The following is a 26451-nucleotide window of genomic DNA, read 5'->3' as shown; positions in this document are numbered from 1 at the left end:
TTGAGCCTATCCATTTCTTCATTTAGTCCAAGGTTGAGGTCGCCTCCAAGAATGAGTGTGCAATCAAGGTGTTCAGAGAGTGCACTAAAAAATCCGTGGAAGAATGAGGGTTCATCAACATTTGGACCATATATACTTACAATACATAGTTTTTTGTTCAATATTGATAGTTTAATAATTAGAAATCTACCCTCTGGATCTATAACTGTATCGAGTACTGTAAAATTAACATTTTTATGTATTAAAATTGCTACTCCTCTTTGTCTAGAATTATAACAAGCTGCAAATACATTAGGAAACTCAGGTGTTTTAAGTTCGTTTAAACCTGTAACAGGTCTGTGAGTTTCTTGTAATAAAACAACATCTGCCTGTAGTTTTTTAAGCTGGTTAAATATCTTTAACCTCTTTCCTCTGGTGCCAGCCCCATTTACATTCCATGTGACAAACCTCAGCATGCCCATAATTGTGTGTGTATGTCTAATGATGTAAGCTGGGTGTTTCGTTTAGACGGGTGGAGAAAATGTGGAAACATCACTTGTTTGTAAATAGAAAGAGAAAAAAGTGTGGTGATAGGCTCCATAAGTCTGACTATGTGTGTGACTATTCACTAATATGAACAAGCGTGGCTTGTGTATGTGTCCTGTAAGTCTGTGCTTGCTGTGAGGCTGTTGTAAATGTGCTGCCGTTGAGCGCATGTGTTTGTGTGATCGTGGTGTGAAAATATGGAGAAATAGAAGGTGTTGTTTGTAGGTGAGTGGGGAAGTAGGTGATCACAGCAGTGAAAGACAAGAGAAAGAAAGAAACCACATAAACTGTGAGCGACAACAAAAAAAGAAAAGAAACGGAAACATTCCAATTAAAGTAATGACGGAGGGTGACGGTGTTATATCTGCTATGACATCATACTGATATTACTAGGTTCAACCCATGTTAAAGGAGAAAGTGTGAATGAATAAGAAAAGAGTGTAGCGGGTTCTTATCTGGAGTGCAGTCAATATAACCACGGTGTGGTGCCGGGGTCGCGGTAGAGCTGTCCGTCCACGTAGAGCCGGTCCACGGCGATGACAGCACGGGAGCCTTTCTGGATGAAGCTACGTCGGACTGGGAACAGGACCTTGCGTCGTTCCAGGATCTCTTTGGGGAACTGGTCGTTCACGCTGAAGTCCGTTCCTTTCAGTTCCCTGCCGCGACTCTTCACCTGTTCCTTCTGTTTGAATTGACCAAATTTGGCCACAATAGGACGTGGTCTCCCGGTCCGCGACCTCACGCCCCCCAAGCGATGCACTCTATCGAAGGCGATGTTCTTTACGGTGTCCTCCGGCAGCTTCAGGTGGATTTTAATGAAGCTTTTCACCGTTGCCTCCGCGTCCTCTCCGGTAGATTCTGGAATACCAGAAAAAACAAGATTATCTCTCATGCTACGGGCTTGTAGATCGATAACGGACTCTTTTATTTTTTTATTTTCAGTGTTTAGCTGGGTCACGTTATCGGCGAGAGATTTGACCGACTCCCGTAGCGTGGCATTTTCAGCGGCAAGCGTTTCCACCTGCTGCTGGCTGAATTCCAGGGATTCTCTCAGAGATTTAAATTCCCGGTGTAAAATCTCCACCAGGGACAGCCTCGCATCGAAACTGGACAATCGCTTGTCGATTGACTCCAGGATATCTGCGATGTCTTTGCCGGCAGGCGATGTTGTGCCGGGGGAGTCTGCCGGGCGACATCTCTTCGATGACGGCGTCTCGGTTTTGGCCGGGGAAGATGCACTCTGGGCCTTCTTCATTACTAAATCTTGGAAGCAGCGGTCGATGTATTCTTGGAGAGCGTCTAAACTCTCCCCATTGTCCTCCAGGGTGTTAGAGATGATAAGACAGATGTTGTTAGTTATATGACAGTTGGTTAGTTTATTTGGCAGTACTGAAGCTTAAGGAAACTTTGTTAAACTCTACGCTACCATTCGCTTTTTTTTTTCCCGCCAAATCTCCGGCGTCTGACGTCACCTACAACATGGGTCGCTTACCTTACCCGTCGCTTACCTTACCCGTCACTTCCGTCACTTCCGTCACTTCCCAAGAAAAGATTTTTAGAATATCAACAAATTAAATCCATAGTAAAGAAAGAAATTTAACCTCAGTCAAGTTGAATTACAAACACCACCAAGTGTGGTTCAATTTCTTACTCTTAAATCCCCCAAACTATTATCTAAAATATACAGAACACTTTCTAAAATAGATGAATCAATATCCCTTCCTATTGCAAAGTGGGAAGCAGATTTATCAGTCAGCTTAGACCAAAACGTCTGGTCTCAGATTTGCTTAAAAACCTTTAAATTGATTAAAAATCCCAATCTGCAATTAATACAATACAAAATACTGCATAGAGTGCACTATACAGGTCATCGAATGTTCAAGATGGGCTTTACATCCGCCAACAACTGCTCACACTGTCAAGGCAATACACCAGACAGTTACATCCACGCTCTTTGGTTCTGTCCACCAGTGCAGAAGTTTTGGCACGAGATATGTGAGGACTTATCAAAGTGTCTGAAATGTAAAATTCCAACCTCCCCTTTAGTATGCTTGTTGGGAAATTTGGATGATGTCACTACAGAAATTAATACAGTCCACATGGTTTTTACTGCCCTATGCATCGCCAAGAAAACGGTCCTCATGAACTGGAAAAATAAAAATAATCTTAATTCTAGCCAGTATAGAAACTATCTAATAGATCACATTAGTCTCGATATAGCCTCTGCCACCACATTAGATCAATCCCTCTGGGCTCCTTTGATCGGCTCCATCACCTAGCGGGGGTGGGGGGTCGTGGTTTGGTCCCGCCTTGGCTATTGTGGTTGATGTGGAGGTTGGGATGGGCTTAGGGCACCTGGAGGACCCCTAGAGACGTTATCCCTGGAGGGCTTAACCCGGGGGTTGTGTTCATAACCTGGTTAGTGGCTCTGGTCGCTCTCAGAGGTTGTTCTCCTCGTGGCCGCGTGCAGCGGGGCTGGAGGATGGTCTGTGCTGGCGGACGTAGGTTACTGGCCTGGTGGCCTGGCTGCCCCTGAGTGGATCCGGGGCGGGCATGGGGGTTTGGGGTTCGGGGGTGCTTCGCCTCCGTGCTGGGGCTCTGGCTGGGCCTTGGGGGCTTCGGTCCTCGTCGGTGTGTCGCCGAGGTTGTGGGCGGGTGGGTGCACGGGGGCTCAGCCCTGGCGCAGGGGGCCTCTTGTGCATCGGCCTAACCGGGGGGCTCTTGAACTGGCAGGGAGGTTGTTCCATCTTTGCAGGAGTCCACTCTGCAGGTGGGGGAGAGACATAGGAGAGGTAGAGAATAAACTTAACCTGGGTGTCTGTGTCTTGTGTAGTCTGGGAGATGATTGAATGTTGGGGTGGGTACAGTTTCCTCTGCGGTGGGCTGCCCCGGGTCCTGTGGGGCTTGGCGGTGCTGCTGCCGTAGGCCCCGGTCTGGATGGGCCTGGGCTCCCTTGCCTTGGTGGATACCAGAGGACGGGGGTGCCTATTGGGGTCAGCGGGGGAGCTGGCCCTAGGGAGGGACACCCTCCCCTCCCTTCTTTTCCTCCCCATCCCCGTCTGCCTCCCTCTTCCCGCTCCACCACACCCACCCACACAGGTAGGGCTTTGGGTTGCGGGTGTGTCACCAGGGTGCAGGGGAGACATTCCCCCCCCCTCTGTCCTCTTCTGGCCACCTGTGCCTCAATTTTATCTCACAACTTAGACATCCACATTACTTACACTCTCATAACACACACACATATATATATATATATATATATATATATATATATATATATATATATAGGGCCTTGAGGGTGGGCACGTTAACGGCGTCCAGTAGACGGTCTGTGTATTCAAACCCACCTCTGGCGCCGGTGCCCACCTCTCAATTTTAAATCCATGTAGACATTGAGGGTTCTCGGGAGGGGCCGTGCTAACACCTGCTGCTCTCTGGCAGCAGCACCATGCTCTCCCTTGTTTTAAATACACTTTAGAGCAACACGCAGCAACACTACACTTGAGCGGGAGGAGGGAGGTATGGGGTCTTAACACACCCCCGTTCTCTGCTAGCCATCGGGGCGGGGGGGCTGGGAAGAGATGCTGGCTGTCCGATTGGCCTCCCTGCTGCTGCGGAGCCTGGGGCGGTCTGCTTGCCTCCACCCCGGAGGGAAGGGTAACATCTCTTGGGTCTGGGTGCCATTTCCACCTCTGGGGGCGAGGATACCTGGACCCGGGGTATAGAGTATGTTTGGGGAGTGTGATTGTGTGTACATGTCCATTTACGTTTATTCCTACGTTGGGTGAGTGCTGAGTGTTTGTATATGTGTGCATGAGGGTGGGAATGCATGTCTGTGTCTGTGTGTGCCTGTTTGTCTGTGTCTATATGTCAGGTCGGGTCTTAGACTTAGACTCCACCTCTCTGGGAACTCCCAGGCCCTCCAAAGTGTGGAGGCCTATCTCCCCTCACCACACTCCCTGCCGGTGACTGATGCCCTCAGGGGTCGGTGAATTGTTGGTTCTTGGTGTCCGGGGCTGGGCGCTCAGGTCATGTGCCAGCTCACTCCCGGTGGCTACTTGGCGGGGCCTGGCGCCTGCTGCTCGGTCAGGCCTCTTCCGGGGCGCGGGGAGCCCTCGGGCCTCCGGCCTCTGTGCCTGCGGCTCGGTTCACTCGGGCGGAGCCGGCGGGCACGCCGGTGCAGCCCCCTCTAGCTTCTGCCCGGTGGCTACTGGGTGACCCCTCGTCTGGGGATCCTCAGCCCTTCCCATGAAGGTGGCACGGATGCCCCTCCGGTGGTCCTCCTTGGGCTCTTGCACTCTGGGGCCTCTGGATGTCTGGGGCCTGGATCTCCTCCATGCCTGCTTCATGCCCTGGGGGACAGGGCTATGGCTCTCTACATCCTCTAGCAGACCATTACATGGGGAAACCATTTGAATGCAAGCGCTGTCTGTCCTGCGTGCTGCACAACAACATTCAATATTTAGTATTTACTGCTGTTTACACTTAGCTAGATTAATGCGATGGTGTTGTGTATAGTATATTGCTTTGTTTTGTTTTTTTTGCTTGTTTTCTATTCTTTTTCTCTCAACAGGTGATCCCGGAGATATTTTTTCTTCCCCCCTTTCTCACTGTCCCTCTCCCCTTCTGTTTTTCTTTTCCTTCCTCTTTCTTTCTCCCTTTCCTATCCCTCACTCATGTCTGTCCCGTCTGTAACAACTGAAAATAAAATAAATAATAAAAACAAAGGTCGATCAAATGGACCAATACGGCAATGCCATGATGATCCATTTGGCAAAATAAATCCATTGGGTATCCTTGTTGGTCTTCAGACAACAATTCTGACGGCTAAAGAACCAAATGGGACAGGCGAAAAATAAATAAATAAATAAATAAATAAATAAATAAATAAAAAAAAAATATTAGTATTAGTATTAATATTTGTATCAATATTAGTGAAATACACAGGTTCATTTAACTACCCAGAACTATTTTTTAATAATGGTGTTTTTTTACCTTTTAGTTTCCCATAATATTCCTTTTTACAGAACTTCACAATAGTTGTTCATTTATTTATTTATTTTTTATATGTATTTTTATATTTATGTCCATCCTCTATACTTTAGAAGTTCTCTGTATGTGCTATTTTCTTGTTAAATGTGTTTTGTAACACTTTTGCGGGCACTCTGCATAATTGTGGCTGTTGCTGTGTTGCTTTTCTGGCCAATGCCGATCATAGAACAACTTCAGTTTTCCTAAGAATGTCTCATTAGTTTGATCAGTATTTTTTCCACCTTCCCATTTTGCTTAAGCAGGTCACTTTTAAAAGCATTCATGACCCCTCTGATCTCACCTGTTTCTCTTTTAAATTATTTTCTTCTTTGTCCTTCCAATAATTCCTTTATTTTGCTACTGCAAATAAAAGGATTTGATCACTGATGTCATTAATTCGAAGGCCACTTTCAGTTTTGTTTTCTATTTCATTAGTGAATATATTGTCTATTAACCCTTTAAGACCTACCATAGAACCAAGTCCGCCAGAGCTTATATTATATTTTTACATGCTGTGGAGCCATTTTTGGGAGCATTTCAAGTTGATATACATCAATACAACCATTCCAGCCTAAATTTTAATAATATTCTGCATTAAGTGCATAGTAATTACATAAATTGCAAAAAAGTGCAATAAACTACAAAAAAAGTGAAAATCGTTTTTGTTTTTTTAACATATATTTCTAGTTAGAGAAATTTAAGAGGCTTATCCCTCAAAACTGTAAATACAAAAAAGTTGCACAAAATAGTTTCCCACCACAGGAAATTTATTTTGAGTGTCTTCATAGTTTTATTTTTGAAATACACCAATTTTTATACACTGCAGGAAAACGAAAATAAATATTATACTGCAAATTTGCAAAAAAGCTGCATATGCATCAAAATAAACTATTTCCAGCAGTGCAATATGAGTCCTAAGCATCCCAGAAACGACACAGAAAGTCATAAAGTCAAACATAACTTTTAAAAACACCAGTATAGGCTCATGAGGCCCTGATGGTGAAAAAAAAACTACATTTCCGCGAAAATGACGTCACTTCCGGTTTCGGGCGGGTAATGGCGGACATGCAAAAGTTTGAGCTGACGTCTATTCCAATGTAGGAAGTGTTACAAACAGCTGATCGGATCGGCAAAGCGTGTTTCTGGAATATTATGTTTTTGTTGCTGCAAGTGCTTTTTATGCAGTTTTTGCAAAGCTTTATGTGGAAGGAAACTGTGACCGAGGACAAGCTGATGGCATAAGATGTAAGTACAACTCCTCAGGTTTCATATGCAAAAAAAATTATTGCGCTAGCTTATGTGGTTGCAGAGCTACCGGGATTTAAAAATAGTTACGCAAAACAGAGCATGCCCGCTCTGACCGGCTTTAAAGGGTTAATGTTGATGTCTCAAGGTGTTTTATATCGTAAGGTCAACCCTACAAAACTAAACACAAGAATTATATATTCAATGTTTTTTTCACCTACTCCTTAAATGTTTCCATGTTTAATCTTAGTGTTTTACATATACAACTCACAAGACTGAACGTTGAAACAACATATCCAGGGTGTACAGGGCGTCTCGCCCTATGGTAGCTGGGATAAGCTCCAATGAGCCTCATTAGCATTTTTCCTGCTCACAGAGGGATGCCTAGCCACTCCTTTTTTGCCTTGGTAGCATGGTCATTGTAATGCTGACAGACCCATCCACGGCCCATTTTCTCACTGAGGGAAGAAGAATCTGGGCAATGATTGTATGGTCCATGACCCCGTTCATGACCCTATGTGCAAAGAAGACGTTCTCTGGTGTTCTGTATGTATTATTGTGGGGTCTACCTTACAATATAAAGCGCCTCGAGGCGATGTTGCGATTTGAGGCTATATAAATAAAACTGAAATTGAATTCTTTGGGTCATACTCAGCAGCACCATGTTTGTGGTGACTGTAGTCCCAGCTACCTTTACCTCACTAACAACTCCTCCTGTGTAGTTTTGGCTGATTAATCACCGTTTTCATGATCATCTTCACCCACTGAGGCGAGATTTTGGATGGAACTCCAGACTGAGGGGGAATGATGGTCAGTTTACTATTTTTTCTATGTCTGAAATATTGCACCAACAGTTGTCATCCTCCAGCTTCTTGCTGATTGTCTTGGGGCCCACTTCAGCTTTGAACAGGTCTACAATCTTGCATTGATTGATTGATTATAATTTATAATCAGCCATCTGCTGAAGCCAGTTCTTCCAAATGTATAACATTAACTGTTATAAAAAATGTATCCACTTTATATAACTGCTGTGTATGCTTATCATTTGAAGGTTAATGGGATTTTTGCATTGCATTATAGTGTTATTGAGCAAAATGATCATGTAATAAATAAGTGGTGTAGAGCTTTAATAAACAAAGCTGTTAATCTAAAGTGCACTTCCTCTAATGGCTACTCAAAGCTGCTACCATTGACATTCATGGTAAAATGCCTGTGAAAAGCCGAATCCAACTTGCACAGTGTGGCAGAATCAATAGTCCTTTATTTACAATGTTTTTATGTACATCGGCAGTTGTGCAGCTTTTCAGCTTCTTCGGTAAGCACACGTTCTCTGCAACTTGTTCCACTTTCCTCTCTGTCAGTTCCTGGAGTTCTACTCAAATAGAGGAGGCATGATGAGATGATGGAGATCAGCTGTGTAGGTCAGCCTCTCCTGACACCACACCCTGCTCCAGACTTCTAGAGATGAGCCGCAAACCACACTCAGCCACAATGACAGTGACAATAAAGACATTTTATTGTATTGTACAGGGTGGGCCATTTATATGGATACACCGTAATAACATGGAAATGGTTGGTGATATTAAAGTCCTGTTTGTGGCACATTAGTATATGTGAGGGGGCAAACTCCTCAAGATGGGTGGTGACCATGGTGGCCATTTAGAAGTCGGCCATCTTGGATACAACCTTTGTTTTTTCAATAGGAAGAGGGCCATGTGACACATCAAACTTATAGGTAATGTCACAAGAAAAACAATGGTGTGCTTGGTTTCAACGTAACTTTATTCTTTCATGAGTTATTTACAAGTTTCTGACCACTTATAAAATGTGTTCAATGTGCTGCCCATTGTGTTGGATTGTCAATGCAACCCTCTTCTCCCACTCTTCACACACTGATAGCAACACCACAGGAGAAATGCCAGCACAGGCATCCAGTATCCGTAGTTTCAGGTGCTGCACATCTCGTATCTTCACACCATAGACAATTGCCTTCAGATGACCCCAAAGATAAAAGTCTAAGGGGGTCAGATCAGGAGACCTTGGGGGCCATTCAACTGACCCACGACGACCAATCCACTTTCCAGGAAACTGTTCATCTAGGAATGCTCGGACCTGGCACCCATAATGTGGTGGTGCACCATCTTGCTTGCAAAGAAAGATGGTGCACCTGGATGACATCCAGTCATCTAGTCATCCAGTACAATGACCTGGATGACTGAGAACCTTCACAGACACCATCTTGCTGGAAAAACTCAGGGAACGTACCAGCTTCAGTGCATAAAGAGGGAAACACATCATCATGTAGCAATTTCAAATATACAGTGGCCTTGAGGTTTCCATTGATGAAGAATGGACCCACTATCGTTGTTCCCCATATACCACACCAAACCATCACTTTTGTTGTTCCAGCAGTCTTGGAGGGATCCATCCAATGTGGGTTAGTGTCAGACCAATAGCAGTGGTTTTGTTTGTTAACTTCACCATTCACATAAAAGTTTGCCTCATCACTGAACAAAATCTTCTGCATGAACTGAGGGTCCTGTTCCAATTTTTGTTTTGCCCATTCTGCAAATTCTGTGCGCCGATCTGGGTCATCCTCGTTGAGATGCTGCTGTAGCTGGAGTTTGTAAGGGTGCCATTTGTGAGTAGCTAATATCCGCCGAAGGGATGTTCGACTAATGCCACTCTCCAGTGACATGCGGCGAGTGCTACGCTGTGGGCTCTTGCTGAATGAAGCTAGGACAGCCACTGATGATTCTTCATTAGTGACAGTTTTCTTGCGTCCACATTTTGGCAAATCCAACACTGAACCAGTTTCACGAAACTTAGCAAGCAGTTTGCTAACTGTAGCATGGGAGATGGGTGGTCTCGTAGGGCAGCGGTCCCCAAACCCCGTGCCTTGGACCGGTACCGGTCCGTGAGTCGTTTGGTACTGGGCCGCGAGAGTTGAGGCTCAGGTGTGAAATGTATAGTTTTCAGGGTTTTTATCGGTTTTCAGCGTTATTTTGTTATCGTTTTTATCGTTAACTCGGTTTTCCTTGGTCTTTTCACGTGTGTTATGAATAAATCTTCTTTTTTTCGGTACTGGTACTAGTTTTATTTTGTTGTATTTATCTGCGACACCTTAAAGGCCGGTCCGTGAAAATAATGTCGGGCATAAACCGGTCCGTGGCGCAAAAAGGTTGGGGACCGCTGTCGTAGGGTGTCTTGCATTGAAATCTGCTGCAATGACCCGGTTACTGCATTCGAACCTTTCGTACAGGGAGCATCCCAAAGCAAATTTGGTCATTTATATTGCCAATAAAAGCATATCTTATTTTCCCAAGGTGAAGTGTGTTTATGAATTCTGTAATCCACATCTTTAATCCAGGAACATCTTAGCCCTTCCAAAGCTGCAGGATTAGTTTCTTTGCAATCCCTGCTTTTATTCTGTGTGATTTGTAATTCCATATAAATGGCGCTGTAACTGCATCTAACCTTTGGAAAAATGATTTGGGCAAAAAAGACTGAGCAGGTACAAATACTGTGGGAGAGAAACCATCCCTATTGAGTTCACCTTTCCTATCAATGAAATAGAAAGCATTCTCCAAAACTGAATGATATTCCTAAACTTCTCTAATAGAGGAAGAAATTTTTCTTTCACGAGAGAGCTCTAATTTTTGGTTATTACAATGCCCAGGTAGGTGATCTTTTCAGAAGCCGCTTTGATGGTAGAGGTGCAAGCTACTCATTGTTTTCAAATTTTATGGGCAAAATTCACTCCCCCCCCCCCAGTTTATCCTGTAACCTGCAAAGGTTCCAAAGTTATCAACAACAGAAAGAATTGTTGGGACAAAAGTTTGTGGTTGTGTTATATATAATAAGATGTCATCGGCGTACAGTGATATGGTATTAGTAGTGTACGCTGCGTTGTAACCATGTATATCTGGGAGAGTGCGAATCGTCTCTGCCAAGGGTTCTAGAGCAACAAAACAACCACAAAATAAACAAACAAACAAACAAACAAACAAACAAACAAAAAAAAAAAACTGGAGCACAGGAAGCAGTTCAAAAACAGTCCAGGAGGCTGACCCGGAGGACAGCAACACAGTAGTTCAAAACAGTTCAGTTCAGGAGGCCGACCGCTGCAGGCGACGGTGTGAAAGCCGCAGGCGATGGAGCAGGTGGTGGCACTGCAGGCAGAGGAGTTGTAACAGTTGCTGGAAGCACTGCAGGCGACGGTGTGGAAACCGCTGGTGAAAACACAGGAGGTGGCTGAGTGGACTCAGAGCCGTCAGTGGGCACACGGCGCTGAAGCAATTCCTCCAACCCCACAGTGATGACCGATGGCTGAAGTGGCTCCTCGGGTCCCTCAACGGAGGAAGGCTGCTGAACGGGCTCCTCAGACCCTCCAGCGGAGGCAGGCTCAGGGCCAGCAGGCGCGGGGACCTCTGCCAGAGACGGATCTGAACCAGGAGGCGCGGAGGCCTCTGGCAGGGACAAAGGTAACTGAAGCTGCACAGGGCACTGGCTCTGCCCAGGCAGCGCTGACACGGTTCAGTTCTTAGGGGGCTGCTTAACCTGCAGGAGTCCAGAATCAGCGGAGTGAATAACTGCCCCTAAAACATCTACATTGTAAGAAACACCCTGGGTGAGAATGAGATTTTCTCCCTGAATAGAGATGATGGATGGCTGAGTGGCTGACAGAACTGAAGACTGAGCTACAGGTAGCGGGGACACGTGACGCTGAGCTACAGGTAGCGGAGACGCGTCACACTGAGCTACAGGTAGCGGAGACACGTCACACTGAGCTACAGGTAGCGGGGACTAGGGATGGGTCATAAACGGTAGTAACCAGACCGAAAAGCAGCGCACATTTCAGTGCTTTATTTTGGTGCTTTTTTTTCCTGAGCTGTGATGACTTTAGATTCTAGCCAATCATTTTACGTTTCCGAGGATAGTAGGCAGGCCCAGGTACGTACGTTCTTTTAGAGCAGAGCTACAGATTAAAAACGCCCAAGACGAAGCGGTCAAAAGTCTGGCTGTACTTCACAGCAAAATATGCAAACTCAGCAGCTGCAACAAGTGCTTTAAGCTGATACTGTGATACTGTCAAAGGAGGTAACACCTCAAATCCGATGAAACACCTGGCGACGCATAGCGGTTTTTTTTAAAGCCAAGAAATGCGCCGTATTTGATAGCTTGCTGCGAGACCTCACACCGAGCACATCTACTGCGGGTGTGGTGCCTGTTATCGACCCGGAGTTAGCAACATCCCCCAAAAACCCGAAGAGGAGAGTCCTGGCCCCTAGCCCTGCCAGTGTAGCAGAAATGATGAGGATGATGATGCAGCAGCAGCCGTTCTTCTCTGCGTGAGTAGCTTAATGTTGTTCGTGCGTAATTTACGTTGAGTAGGCTAACCACGTTATTACATTAATGCATGTAAGGTGAACTAGCAAACACCATCATAGCTACATGCGGCTGTCTTCTTGTTTGATGGCAGATACTCCCTTCACCCTGGCCAAAAAGGCTAAAATGACCAAAGAAAAAGTGGAAAACAGTTAAACATGAGAGGTTTTTGGACAAAGTTTGTGTTTTTTCCATTGTTTAAGCACTGCTTCCAGCCAAGAGTGATACCATATATGCCCCATAGCTGCAGAAAAGGCTAACATTGTTATCTTTTTACAAAAAAACAGCTGAACATGAGAGGTTTTTGGACAAAGTTTGTGTTTTTTCCATTGTTTAAGCTGCTTCCAGCCCAGAGTGATACCATATATGCCCCATAGCTGCAGAAAAGGCTAACATTGTTATCTTTTTACAAAAAAAACAGCTGAACATGAGAGGTTTTTGGACAAAGTTTGTGTTCTCCATTCTTTAAGCACCGGTTTGAGCACCGGTTTGAGCACCGTTTAAACACCGACACCATTTCAAAAGTACCGGTTTGGCACCGGTATCGGATAAAACCTAAACGATACCCATCCCTAGCGGGGACGCGTGACACTGAGCTACAGGTAGCAGGGACGCGTGACACTGGAGACTGAGGCAGCGAAGCATTAGTTGCTGGGTGGGTGGTAGCAGCCGGGGGGTGAAGGCGAAGCTAGTTCAGAACAAAATTCTGTGCGAGCGGGTGAAGTGAGCTGAGCAGCCAGGGGAGTCCGGAAACTAATCTAACTAACAAAACAAACCTGAAGCCAAAAACAGAGATGCAGGGAGACATGGAGAAAAAACACAAGATGACGTAGGGAGATTACGCAGACGAACCAGCAACTAACAGAGGCAGACACAAGGCTTAAATACACAGAGGGATAACGAGGGAATGAGGCACAGAAGGAGGGCACAGCTGGGAGTAATCAGACATGACGGGACTGGGGAAACGTAAAGTGAACACACTGACATCAGACACGGACCTTCAAAGTAAAACAGGAAATGCACACAAGCAAAGACACAGACTCAGAGACACGGGCTTAACACAGAGACCTGACTACACTAGAGGGGATACACAGGCAGAAAACAGAGGGAGCACAGAATAAACTCTGGGAAACCAAAACACAAACAGTCATAATTCATTATAAAATCTAAAGTAAAAGTACAAAAACCAAAAACACTGGGTCACCGACCCAGGACCGGGACAAAAAGTGAACATCAGTGGATCAGAAAATGCGCTTGTAGCAAAAACACTGGACACATTTCAACACAAATGAAGCCTTGATAAAAAGAAATTCAGCCTCAAATGTTTGTGTTTGCATTTACCATAAAGCAGCCTGGTCTGAGCAGTTTATATAAACAATAGTGTCGATGACTTGGGTCCAGACATCCAACAGAAAACATCTTTTCGGACTTGTCCCTGTCAAGGTCCAAGCTTCATTGGGGTCTGTGAACACAAGCTCTGTGCCGCTGTGTCACCCTGAGTTTGGCAGGATATAAAAGTCCAAATTTAACTCAGAGTTTATCTCGGAGCAGATTCCTCGCTGGGCTGCGCAGCACTTCACTACAGCCTGTGCCAAATCTGAATGTGATTGTCACCACGTTTCAAGTTCTTTGTTTCGAAACTTGACATAGTATTTCTTCCATCAGTATCAGTAGTGGATCCTGTGCTCTGTGCGCTCTGTCCAGAAGCAGAGTCTCATCCACGTCCAATATGTCTTGTAACAGTCGCAACACAAAATCAGTCACTCGCTGTCCACTTTCTTGACCTTCTGGTACCCCGATCCTTATGTCCTTCCAAATTGTTTCTGTATTTGTTTGTGTATATGGGGGTGGGAAGGCACGGTTACCCCCCTGGTGGTCCTCCTTGGGTCCTCGTACTTTGGGGCCTCTGGATGTCTGTGGCCTGGATCTCCTCCATACCTGCTTCATGCCCTGGGGGACGGGGCTATGGCTCCCCACACCCTCTAGCAGATCATTACATGGAGGAACATTTTGAATACAAGCGTGCTGATCCACACAGGTGTGCACAGACACAAACTACACCTTTCTTGGCTGCTACCTCAAAGCACATTGTGCGCTGTCGATCTTGCGTGCTGCACAACAACATTTAATATTTAGTATCTACTGTTAGCTAGTTTATTGTGATGTTGTATTTATTATGTTGCTCTTTTTTGTTTTTTTTCTTCTCCATACAGGCAGTGTTGGTCAAGTTACTTGAAAAAAGTAATCAGTAACTAATTACCGATTACTTCCCCCAAAAAGTAATATCATTACTTTACTGATTACTTATTTTCAAAGGTAATTAATTACTTAGTTACTTAGTTACTTTGAAAAAAAAAACACGATTTACACCCTGAATAGGTGATAAAGTGATAGATCTTTCAGCCCAATTCTACTTTTTCTACATAATCATCATACAAAATGTAATCAAATGGAAAAGTCTCTTTTTAAAACTTGTTTTATTAGTTTTAATCTTTTAACTTTATGCATCAAGCAAAAATTTAATTATATGCAACATTCTCTGACTGGAAGAAATTAGTTTAACATTTAAACCTATTTTCTGCACATTCCAGCACATAAAAGAAAATATTTTGTGTGTTTACACTCAGTCTTTCAAATAGATGCAAGTAAAACACAGCAGAAAATAAATAAAGTCAAAGACTAGCGGTCCTGTTGCTCTATTTTCACCTGTAAAGCAGGAGTGGGGTAGGCGGAGGTTTACCCTGGTGCAGGTGTGCAGCGGTCAGTGGAAGAATCCGCGAGTTTCTCTGTGAGTTTCCCATTACGTCGTAGCTACTCGGTGCTTGTTTGGAAGTTTAGGGGTCTTTTCGCTGTAAAAAGAAGTTTTCTTCCCACGCACAACGGACACTAATGTTTTTGTCACTTTTTATGGAATCAAACTCAAAGTAAGGTCAGTACTTCCACGCTTTAAACGCTGCACGCTCATACTCTCTCTGCACTCGATATATGATCCATTGTTGATCTGCACACAGCTGTTGTCACGAACGTCGCACTCGCTTACGTCACTGTCATGAGACATTCTCGCAAAAAATCACGGTTTTAGTAACGCAGTAACGCAGCGTTCCTACGGGAAAGTAACGGTAATCTAATTACCGTTTTTGCACGTTGCACGTTGTTACAAGTAACGCGTTACTGCCCATCTCTGCATACAGGTGATCCAGGTGTTTTGTTTTTCTTTTTTCTTCTTCCCCCCTTTCTCACCATCTCTTCTCCCCTCCTCTATTTTTCTCTCTCTCCCTCTCTGTCTTTCATTCTTCCTCCCTGTCCTATGCCCCAGTCATGTCTGTCCCATCTGTAACAACCGAAAATCAAATAAAATAAATGCATAATTATAATAAAGGTCAATCAAATGGACCAATATGGCAAGGCCATGATGATGCACTTGGTAAAGTAAATCTGCTTGGCATCTTTCGTGGCCTTCAGACAACAATTCTGACGGCTAAAGATCCAAACAGGACAGGCAAAAGAAAAAAAGTCCTTCCAAATCTGTACATTTTCCAGTCAGTTCTTCCAATTGACCTGATAGTTGTGTAACTTTTTTTTCTAGCTCCACCACGGAGTTTGACGTGCTTGCAGTGGAGTCCTCAACATCTTAAAGTGGAGTTAGCCATGTCTTTTTCTGCACAGCAATCTCCCCTGTGTTACAAATGTCCACCTTCATTTGGGTCAGTTTGGGATCCACAGAGGCCATTGCAGTTAGCACTTGTTGGTTGCCTCAGGTGAGCGCCTCATTAGCAGGGCTGGCGCCTGGGCTAGCGTCGTCATTTTCCCCCGAGGCTTCACTGAGGCCTTCACTGAGGACCCCGTTAGCTTTGCCTTTCTTTTGTGGCATTTTTAATAAAAACAGTACTCTGAAGAACTGCTTGTTTTATACAGTATTGTCTCACTTTGATGGCTGTCGAAACTTTAACGAAATAGCCGTAGGAGCCACAAACATTGAATTTATTTAAAGCAAATCCCAAAGGTGAGCCTTTTTTTTTTACCTGTCCTATATGCTCTAAACACTGTAAATATTTGTGCAGGATAGATTTGCAAATTTGCAGACCATAAAATGAAGAACAGTGCTAGTTCCTTTTCACTTATACAGCATACAGCTTCACTATAACGGCACATTTTGCTTCTAAAACCACATTTCGTTTTTTAACCACAGTTCATTTTTGTTTTATCTCTGGGGCTGAAAGTTCACGTTGTTCCTACCTGCCTGGTAGAAAGAAAGAAAATCATGTGCTGAGAGAAAAAACAGCAGGGCAGTGAAGACATTCTTGTCCTGCTGGGGCTTTCCAGGAGAAGGAGGTGATTTTTCATCCCTTATCTGAATAACATCTGTGTAGGTCACCAGAGTGGGATAATATCTTTCTGCTAGCCTCCTAATAACAGTTCTTCTGCTCTTCCTTCTAAAAGGTCATGACTAATACACTCCATCAGCCAGGTTGACACTGTGCAGGCAGAAAGAGGCCATAAAGCAACAGAATATGAAAATCCAAAGTTTTATGAGGAAGGGCTATGGAGTTTACATTGGTTTCAAATGCAGCAGCCAAAAAATGGCATGCCTAATTAAAGCAGGAGCTTCCAATGCTCACCTGCAAAGGTCGGGGTTAACAGCTCCCAAGACGGTAAAGTATGACATGCAACATTTAATATCATGCCAGGTAAGATGGCGAAAAATCTTCCTGTTTTAGGGTCCATGAGCAACACGTTTTACCTGCTCAAAGGATGATGCTGACATTTTCATGGGAGAAAGCTTTATTTTAACACCACATATCGTACAGTTTTTCTCACCTGTTTTGGCACATTTCTTACACCATTTTTCCCAGTAAAACTCATACATAGTTTCTACATAGATCCTACTTTATAAAGAGGAGAAGCACTTTATTTTTTTATTGTGAGGAGAAAACATTTCCTTCAGTGGTCACACAACTGAGACTACCATAAAACCAGCTGATAGTTAATATGCAGAGCAGATTTACCCATGAGTCTGCTGAAGCGTTCGCAAAGCAAACACTTGCATTCACGTTGGCTTCATTATGCACGTGCCTGCGGAGTTCTTTGTAGGTGGGTGGTTGAATTTAATTGTATGAGTGGGAATTAATACCTGCTCCAGTGAAATTAAATTATTTGCCCAGGACTGCATTTTTCTTTAACCCGACTTTTGACATAGAAATAATTCTATATGGGAGAAAGTCTATGGTCAGATGAAACCAACAATGAAGCAACTGAGTTGTCTAACCCGTCAGGAGAAGCACATGAAGTGACTGAACCAGTCTCCAGACCTCAGTCAGATACAAAATCTAGGGAGGGAGCTGACGCTTGATTTGTCACGTGGCAGCCAGGCAATCTAAAGGATTCTGTAAACAGGAGTTTGTCCCTCCTCAAATATGTGCAAACTTAGTGATCAACTACAAGAATCATCTTGTATATGTTTAGGTAAGCTGTGCTTGAAGAGATAGTCCAACTCCGCCAGGATGATACATCAGTACACGCCATTGTCAGGTTTTCTGTGTCTCGCAGCACGGTCTTGATACCATGGAGGAGATTCCAGGAGACCGGCAGTTACTCTAGGAGAGCTGGCACAGAGTCATAGAAGGTCCTTAGCCCATCAGCAGGAACAGTTTGTGCTCGTTTGTGCAAGGAGGAACAGGCTGAGCACTACAAGAGCCATAAAAATGACCTTCAAGAGGGCAACTGGTGTGAATGTCTCTAACCAAACAATCAGAAATAGACTTCATGAAACAGACTTTCACCTGATGGCTCGAGACTAGGGCCATCAGGTGACGTCCTCCAGCATACCCTACGCTCACTGCCTGGCAAAGCTTGTTGCCAGACCAATTGGGATTTCCATAGAACACCAGAACTGACAGGTCCACCACTGGTGCCATGTATATTTAACAAATAAGAGCAGGTTCTCCCTGAGAGAGACTGAAAGGGTCTGAAGAAGCCATGGAGGACATGCTCTCTGTGGCACTGTACAAGATGACTGTTTGGTGGTGGGTCAGTGATGGTCTGGGGAGGTATATCCATGGAGGGATGCATAGGCCACTACAGGCTAGGAATGGTACCCTCACTGCCATTAGATATTGGGATGAAATCCTTGAGCCCACTCTCAGACCCTAAAATAGTGCAGGGCTTCTCTAGGTAGACCACAATGTCAGCTTCATGTGGCAAGAGTATGCAGACAGTTCTTGGAGCATAAAGAAATAGATATCATTGACTGGATCAACACTCACCTGACCTAAATCCTGAAGAACACCTCTGTGACATTACGGTCCGTCTGGCACTGACAGGTTATAACTCAAACAGTCCAGGTAGTCTAGTCTCTGTGATGCCCTAGTCTAGATCTGGAAGAAGATTTCCCCAAGACAACATCCATCATCTCATTAAGGAGCACTGTCAGGCATGCACATAATCCCATGGGGACAGTGTTACCAACTCCTCAGTAAGGAAAATCGCTATTGGTTGTCCTAAAAGTCGCTAGAAGTCGCTAAATGACGTCATCGCCTAATTTGCATAATTAGTCATGCTAATGTAATTGTAACATACATTGTTGGAGAGAGAAATAACATCGTGGAAGAGACATAAAGTGAGTAAAAAAACGTCCTAAATGCATTTAGAGTTTATTTAGAACTACAAATTAAATTTCTTTTAGCAATTATTGTTTTTTGTAATGTCACAATTCCAACCCTGCTCCTTTACCCAGGCTTGGACCGGCAAAAGTGACCCGAAATAGGCACTCTGGTGGAGTTACTGTGTGTGTGTGTTTATAAGTAGTTTTAAACCTTGTGATCCACAAAACAGCATAAGAGTAAAAGAAGAACTGACTGCGTTACAGTCAGTGCGGGAGCAGCGGCTTCGCTCAAGCGCGATTCATTTGCAGTTTGGACACACAGGTGTGAACGTCTCCTGCCCTGATAGCAGCTGGGGGAGGACTATCCTAGCGAGGTGCCCACGGCAGCACCTGCTGCTTGTTGAGAGTAAAAGCGATATGCGCTTTCACGTCAAAAAGACATCATAAATAAGTCTCCAATAACACCAGAAAAAGTCGCCAGATTTGTCGCTAGTCACTTTTTAGAAAAAAAGTGCTAAGGGGGTCTGAAAACTCGCTAAATATAGCGACAAAGTCGCTAAATTGGCAACACTGCATGGGGACCATAAAAACTACTGAGTACCATTGCTGCAATTGCTGTTGCTGCAATGAAATTATGATTTTCTTTTCCATCATTTTTTACTTTCACTTAGAATTCAGCCCTCTGTAGGTTAATGGTTTTAATTTCCATCAAACAATGTATAGATTAGATTAGATTAGATTAGCCTTTATTGTCTTCTTTGAGAGAAATTCACCTTGTTGTAGCACACACATACAACCACTTATATAGAATTTCACTAAATTCACTGATGATGGTACTAGAGAAATATATAAAACTCTTTAACTTTAAGGTTTTTTTTAACTAGTTTTTTTACCTATACCGTTTTCCCTGGGACATCAAATCAAAATCAAATTTTACATTTGGGATCTCAGCTTGCCCTCCAGCACTATCAGCAGCAGGTTTGCAGCAACCCCTCAACAGCAACATTTTTACCTCATCAGTTAAAACACAGGCTACATTTGCTTTGCATTGTCCACACCTGATGATAATGGTATGATGCAATTCCATATTAGATTCCTGATGAATGTGGGTGGTTGTGATTCAGCCTGGTTCTATGTGCTCCTTTTTAACTTTGAGCATCCGCCCCTTCAGACATCGCTGCATGGCCCTGCTGTGGAGGCTAGGCCATCTGGCGCAGCACTCCATCACTCTCCTTCTTGGTCGAATGGCCCTCACACAACCTGGAGGTATTTTGGGGGTCATTGTCCTCTTGAAAAATAAATGATGGTCCAACTAATCTGGATGGGATGGCATGTTGCTGCAGGATACTGTGGTAGCCATGCTGCTTCAGTGTGCCTTCAATTTTGAATAAATCCCCAACAGTGTCACCAGCAAAGCACCTGCACACCATCACACCTCCTTCTCCATGTTTCACGTTTGGAATCATGCGTGTAGAGACCATCGTTCACCTTTTCAGAGACACTGGGTGGAACCAAAGATCTTAAGTTTGAACTCATCAGACCAAAGCACAGATTTCGACTGGTCTAATGTCCATTCCTTGTTTTTCTTGGCCCACGCACGGGGCGATCCGCGGTAGCTCGTTAACAGAGATTTGCCGTGTTGTGGCGTTAACGTCATTTCAGATTAACGCTGACAGCACTAGTGGGAACACAACGAATATGACTGCACATTTACACCGACATCATCCTAGTGCAAAGACAAGTGGAAGCAGACAAAACAACAAGCACGCATGCTACAAACTTTACCCGAGTCATTTAGACAGCCGTTAGCACATGATTCTCCTTATGGGGACCTGATATGTTTAATATGCTGCTGAGAATATAGCCCAGAAGAAGCGTATAGTATAGCTTTTATTTTGGAAAGAGACATTTCTCTGTAATAAACTCTCTTTTCCAAAGATGAGGGATTTCTCCATCAGATAGATTAATTTTTTTTATTACTTTGTTGTTTCAGCAACATTAAATTTAAAAACTGTACTTTTGAGTTAAAATATATATTTATAATTTTAATAAATGACAAATTAAAAACACATGAACATTTCTTTGCATCGAAAAAATATCGAACCGTGACACCAAAGTATCGAACCGAACCGAACTGTGAATTTTGTGTATCGTTGCAACCCTAATAATTGGGGCTTGATGTTTACTTACAATCATCGTGGTCATAAATGTCACGATAACATGGGGATCCGTATGCTATGTCTTCCTGATAAAAACAAAAGTTATTCTATGAGGCAGTAAAATTAGATTAAAAAAACAGTGATAACTAAATTAAATGCTTGCCCGTTAAAGGGTTTGTATTTTCTGAATTATTTCACAGAAAAACTGACACAAAATGAAGGAAGACCATCAGCAAACAGCTACATTCACCTTTTCGTTCTGGCCTCACAAATCATTTAGAATAAGCCCTGTTATCAGGTTAGTTGAGGATGTGTTAAAGGACACCACACCAGATAATCAGTGGGACTCTACATCCTCCTCTTTCTTTCCAGACAGCAACAGACGCCTGTTATTGTCTTCAGGCGGCCCAACACCACATCCTTAGTTTCTCATAAATTACTGTGCAAATATCAGTCGTGTCAGGAGGCAGATCCTATCAGAGAGCTGACGTCTGTGCAGGTGATGACATGACGCTAAATACTCATCATGACCCCAGTTTGTGACTGTGGTTCACAATTAGACACACCCATTGAAAAAGGGACAGGGAGCGGTGGAGGAATACCCGTGACTGCCATCATAATTTATTGGATTATAATGCTACAGGCAATATAATATATCTATGTAACAGGCAGCTGTCAGGGTTTGAGGGTGCCACTCAGGTCTCTCTCCTAACATATAAGATTAGTGACATATAAGAATGTTTTACCATCTAAACCTCAGACAGGATGCAAACAGATGAGTGCTTTTCACCCTAAACATTAAAACCCATAAACCACAGCTCTCTTCACAAAACTCAAATGTATTCACACACAGGAAACACCAGTCATCCAACAATGACTCTTTTCTTTAACAGTTCCTTAACTTAAATATGGTCCATGGCTCGTCCACTCACAGGTCAGCTCCAGGGAAACAAAACGAAAAACAACATAGGAAGAAAACTCCACTCCACGTTTTCCACTCCAACAACGGGAATCCCAAACAGCTGTGCTCAGCAGCACAAAAACTTCAGCCTACAGCAGCAACCTCACAAACAACCAGAAGAGTGGACTCACAGTACTGGTGCTGTTCAGGCACCCCGATCCACGAGAAATCCTCCTTTTTGAGAGCGACATGATCCCCCCGTTGCTTTCCACTGGTGCTTTTATTTTGAAACTGACAGTGGGGCGTTCTAACCAGAAACACCAGGCTGGTCTGTGTTAAACGACTTCCACTCCAAACTGAATTGGGGGTGTGGTGGTGAGTTCTGTTGTTGTAAAGCACAGGTGTCGAACTCCAGGCCTCGAGGGCCGGTGTCCTGCAGGTTTTAGATGTGTCCTTGAACCAACACAGCTGATTGAAATGGTTAAATGACCTCCTCAACATGTCTTGAAGTTCTCCAGAGGCTGGTAATGAAATAATCATTTGATTCAGGTGTGTTGACCCAGGGTGAGATCTAAAACCTGCAGGACACCGGCCCTCGAGGCCTGGAGTCCGACACCCCTGTTGTAAAGACTCACCAGCACACTCACTTCACCAGATTCCCCTTGTTTCTTTTTGATTGGGTGTGGTGCTTGCCCTTAATTGCACTCACCTGTCACACATTACATAAGGACCGCACTCACCTACAGCTCACTCTTTCTTCACTCCCACATGGGCTGCAGCTGAGGTAAGGTTTTGCTTGGGTCTCCTGAGTTCATGTATTATATTAAGTTAAAGAGTGACTTAAATCACACTGAGTTAGCAGTCCATGTGTGTCCTTCAGTACTGGTTATTCCAATAAAACAAGAAACCTGTAAGTGATGACTGTTTATTCTCATTGTGACTGGATGAGCCCACGATGGTAGCAAGTTCTCGCTTCCTCTGTGCCTCAACCTCCTTAACATGGTCCTTCAAGCCGGAGTGGTGTTATTGTCATGATTCACAGCAGCCATTAAGGTGTGAGACGTTCCAGTCGTGACAGTCGACCTCCTGCTTACCTGCAACAGTATGAGGTTCAGTATCCTGGAGCTAGAAGTGCAAATATGAGACAGTCAAACTGAATGCCAGCATATTGACACAGACACACATGGGCTGCAGGGTCCTGACGGAGAGGCAGAAGGCTGACCAGAGACACGTCCTGCTCCTTGCCCTACTAACCAAGATGAGGTTATGAGGGAACTCCTGATGATGATGAGGGAGATTAAGCAATTCATGAGTCATTTATCTCCTCTGCATTCTCGCAGTTCCTCCAGATCTTCAATTAGCACCATCTCATCTGATGAATTAAATCCTCTGTATGCAGTTTATGAACCATTCCAATTCAATTCAATTCAATTTTATTTATATAGTGCCAAATCACAACAAAAGTCGCCTCAAGGCGCTTCATAGATACAGAGAAAAACCCAACAATCATATGACCCCCTATGAGCAGCACTTTGGCGACAGTGGGAAGGAAAAACTCCCTTTTAACAGGAAGAAACCTCCAGCAGAACCAGGCTCAGGGAGGGGCGGGGCCATCTGCTGTGATTGGTTGGGGTGAGAGAAGGAAGACAGGATAAATCCGGACAATAACCGCAAACACACCTCCAGGCTGTGTGAGAGCTATTTGACCAAGGAGAGTGACAGTGCTGCACCAGATGGCCTGGCCTCAGCAGTCACCTGACCTACACCCAGTCGAGATGGTTTGGGATGAGATGGAGCACAGAGTGAAGGCAAAAGGACCAACAAGTGCTCAGCATCTCTGGGAACTCCAAGACTGTTGGAAACCATTTCAGATGACGACGTTATGAAGCTCATGGAGAGAATGCCAAGAGTGAGCAAAGCCACTAACAGTGTTACCGTGCCAGATCCGCGGTCCCGAACCGTAGTAAGGAAACTTGAAGGTTCCGTAACTGGCTCGTAGCCGGCAACAGCTTACTATACAGGTCAACTCCACTAGCAAAAAGATCGAAAGAGGCGTAGGAAACTGCTTCACCGAACTTTATTTCTTCTCCAAGGCACCAACACCACGTACAGTGGGCTGAAACAGTCTACTCACAGCGAGCATCGCCGACACAACTCTGGCTGTCGAGGGAGTTATTATATTCCTTTTATTTATTTTCTTTCCGTCTCTTCTGTAGCTAACCGTTACTTTTCCCTTCTCCGAAAAGGGTGGATATTTGGAAGAATCTGAAATGTGAAATGTGTTATTTCACACTTTTTGTTTGCTACATAATTCCATATGTGTTCATTCATAGTTTTGATGACTTCAGTGAGAATCATCACTTCAGACTAAAAAAGACTAAAAGACTGAGTTGCTCCTGAGGATTTTATTAGCGTTGCGTTTCTTCAGAGGTAACTGTACGGAACGAACGTCTTGTAAAATGCCCCATTGGACTAATTAGAATATCAAACATGTCTCCTAATCTCCATCATGTTTTAATTGGCCGGCTCATTTTCTCGTCTCACCTCAGGAACACGTATACCGAGAAACAAAATCCAGTTAATGAGCAGACACTGAACTACAGACTGCTGCTAAATTTACATGTTGTTAGAAAATCTTCAGTGTTAAAGATCAAACGTTCTGTAACAGGATTACATGTATTAATATATAGATCTACAGAAAACAAAACAACACAATATAAAAAATATATACAGGGGAGGTGAATGGTTTTTTTTTAAAGTTCTTTCAATTATTATCACTTATTTATCAACCAAGCGACCCACAACACTATTGGCTATTTTACCTTTGTTACTCACAACATCATCACTTCTCACTCCCGAGGCGTAACATGCCGACGTTTTGTCACGTCCCGGGGCGTTCCTGAGGAATGCGCAAGGAGACCTTCGGCGTTCTTATGGTACGCGGCGGGTTATGGCCGAAATCCAGTGCAATGACGCTCCCGCGGTAATAGACGTTCCAGCCCTGTATTCCAGCCCTAAACCTAACCTTATCCCTAGCCCTAACCATAACCTTTTTCCTGAGGTTAACCAGGACTTTAATGATGTTAAATAGCGTGTTTCTAAGCGATTTGAAGAAAAAGAGCGAACATGTGTAGATTGAGTCCATACAGTTCTCATATTTCCTCATTTTTCCGAGGTCGTCATTCAGGAACGTGGTGGGTAGCCGAAAACGTAATATGTTGACGATTTGTCACCTAGCCTAAAATGTGACACTTTGGGAGTGAGAATGTGTTGGCTTTTCAGACCCCTTTAGTGATTTTTGTTTCTAAAAAAGAGACTAGCGACAAATCTGGCAACTTTTTCTGGTGTTATTGGAGACATTTTTTTTTTGTGATCAACATTTTATTGATTTAAAACGGGGTTGGGGGGGTACAGACCTATACAGCACAACTGTAAACTGCAGTAGCAAAGCAAACATTAGTCACAAGGCATAGGGACAGCAAAGAAAAAACACAAAGTTAAAACCAATTATTGCCTCTTCCAGGAGATAACTCTGGATGAGAAGATTTTCCAAGCTTCAACAGTCGTGGGTCGAGCTTTATGTAATTATGCTGTGGTATGTTCAAAACCAATAACACGGATAAGACATCGTCTCCAGAATGATTCCATACAAATGTCAGGACTGAACCATTGCTTCGTGGAGACATTTTTTTCACGTGAACGCACGTATCGCTCTTACTCTCGCGGTCACAGGCGTGGTCACAGGCGGCAGGTAGTCCTCACGCAGCAGTCGCTCCCAGCAGATGTCAGAGTGGGAGATATTCACCCCTACACTACAAACTGCAAATGAATCGCAAGCACAGGAGCTGAAAATATTTAGAAGAGCCAGTCAGACCGCAGGCTGCTGCATGTGCAGACCAGTAAAGCTCTTCTCAGGCAATGCTAACAAGAAAGCATTGCAGTAATCCAACATAGATCTTCACTGCTAAGACAAACAGGCCTGTCAGCTCAACTGGCCTTTAAAGCTGCACTTCAGCAAAGAGGGCAAATCTGCAGAAAGCCAGTGTGTGAAGCTCACGCAGGTGTGAACGTGTGAACACGTTATGCAAATATTTTGCTTCAGAATAGATTTCTTCCTGATGCTGTTCATATTTTGTATGTGAGAGAAAGAAAGCTAGCTTTTTACACGCTAACTCCCTGTTCTAATTGATACAGATGGGCTCTCATCGGCTCCACTTGCATGTCTGTTGGAGGACAGTTGGATATCAGCAGGTTTGGCTCTGTGGACACTTAAGGACCTAATCATTACCTCTTTAGTAGCTATCTATCACCAGGCTAGTACTACTGATCTCCCCGTGTCTGTACATGATGAATGTTTTGCCACATCTTACGCCCGCTCGCTCGATCATACAGATTATCAGAAAGGGAAGTGAAAGCACATCTCATAATTATGATCCATACAGACAAATTAATACAGAGGATTTTGATGCTCTGCCTCTCTGATGACATTCATAGGCACTGGTCCCTGTAAAGATCCTGTTGGTAGTAATAAATGAGTTGTGGCAACAGGCTGAAAGATGAGAGGTATTCGGCTGTCGGAGCACGGGTTGTGCGCCAACAGA

This window comes from Neolamprologus multifasciatus, chromosome 16 (assembly GCF_963576455.1).
Source record: "Neolamprologus multifasciatus chromosome 16, fNeoMul1.2, whole genome shotgun sequence".
NCBI lineage: Eukaryota > Metazoa > Chordata > Actinopteri > Cichliformes > Cichlidae > Neolamprologus > Neolamprologus multifasciatus.
This window is presented reverse-complemented; position numbering follows the sequence as displayed.